Here is a 1,987-nt window from a genome sequence, read left to right on the forward strand (position 1 = left end):
TTACGGAAAGTTAATTAACAAACGGAGACGTAACAAAACTAATAGACGAAATTTTAAACAATACATAAAGTGACTAGATGCGCAGTCACAGGTATGAGATGGTATTGAATACTACGATATATTTCTGTTCTTTGTCTGAAAAAATGCTTTTAATATTTTGAAAGGCACTCTTAACTATGTTGGGGTGGGTATTTCACTGACTGGAAACTATCTCCAAACCTTTCGAATAATTTGTTTGTTATTTGTTGAATTTCCCGCAAAGCTACTAGAAGCCTATTTGCGCAAGCCTTGTCTAATTTTTAAGTGACAGACTAGAGGGAAGGCAGTTAGTCAATACCACCAGCCGCTAACTCTTAGATTATTCTTTACTGAAGAATAGTGGGATAAACCATTACAGATGAAAGGGCGAGCATGTGCAGTGACGGGTTTTGATCCTACGAACTATAATTGCGAATCAAACTCCTTAACAAATAGGTTATGTCAGATCTCTTTCAAGATTGAGCACAATTTTATTTATCCAGGAGCTTCGTTTGACCATGTCAATTATTTTCCCTCTGCTTCAGTTATCCTAATGCTAAGCTTTCCTGATTCCGTTGTGCCATTGGCCCAGCATGACCAGGTGGTTAGGGCGCTCGACTCGCAATCTAAGAGTCGCGGGTTCGAATCCCAGTCCCACCAAACATGATCGCCCTTTCAGCCGTGGGGGCGTTATAATGTGAGGGTCAATCCCACTATTCGTTGGTAAAATAGTAGCCCAAGAGTTAGCGGTGGGTGGTGATGACTAGCTGCCTTCCCTCTTGTCTTACACTGCTAAATTAGGAACGGCTAGCGCAGATAGCCCTCGTGTAGCTTTGCGCGAAATTCAAAAAACAAAAACATACTGTTGTGCCATCCATCTACTTTTACTTTCTCTTACCAAGTGACGTTTTGTTTTTGTACTGTTTGTGAATTATTTTTAGTTTCTATGGGGTTACGAGTTCCTTTCACTTAACCATCTGGTAAAAAAAAGAAGAAGAAACTTTTAACATATTGTTGCGTCAGCGAAGTCACGTGACTAGTATCACGCCACCTCTTTCTAGAAATTGTTTGTTTTGTTTTTGAATTTCGCGCAAAGCTACACGAGGGCTATCTGCGCTAGCCGTCCCTAATTTAGCAGTGTACGACTAGAGGGAAGGCAACTAGTCATCACCACCCACCGCCAACTCTTGGGCTACTTTTTTACCAACGAATAGTGGGATTGATCGTCAAATTATAACGCCCCCACGGCTGAAAGGTCGAGCATGTTTGGTGGGACGGGGATTCGAACCCGCGACCCTCAGATTGCGAGTCGAGCGCCTTATCCACCTGGCCATGCCGGGCCTTTCTTTCTAGAAATATCCTGTCACTTCAAAAATGCCCTAGCATTTACTAGATATGTGTTAGTCTTGTATATTGTTGCGTCAGCGAGGTCACGTGACTAGTGTCACGCCACCTGCTTTCTAGAACTATCCCGTTCCTTCGGGAGTGCTCTAGCATTTACTATATTGGGGTGGACTGATATATATAAGATGGACACGGCGTGGCGTGACGTGACAATGTGTGTACGTAGTGAGTAATTGATTTGCAGTCAGAGACGTATTGTTGAAGTTCGTTATAGCGTTTGTTTTAGCGAGAATGTTGGAATCAAGTGTATCGTAAAGTTATATTCAGAAAGAATAAACCAGTTTTATTAAGAAAGGACTTGTGTCGCTAAAGTTTAGTCGGAACGAATTTACGGGAAATCAATTAACAAACGGAGACGTAACAAATTGGTGTCAGAGAGTGGAACGATAAAAAAAATGGAAACGAGAGGCGGAAAATCAAACTACAGCTTAGAAGACTTGATGGCAGCAATACAAGACCAGCAAAAAAAAAAAAGAAGAACGAGGAAATAAACAAGAAGAGAGACAACAGCAGTTGCAAGAAAATCTGCAACAGTGGCACCTGGAACAGCAAAATAAACAAGAGA

The sequence above is a fragment of the Limulus polyphemus genome, unplaced genomic scaffold (assembly GCF_000517525.1).
Source record: "Limulus polyphemus unplaced genomic scaffold, Limulus_polyphemus-2.1.2 Scaffold1422, whole genome shotgun sequence".
NCBI classification, from domain to species: Eukaryota; Metazoa; Arthropoda; class Merostomata; order Xiphosura; family Limulidae; genus Limulus; species Limulus polyphemus.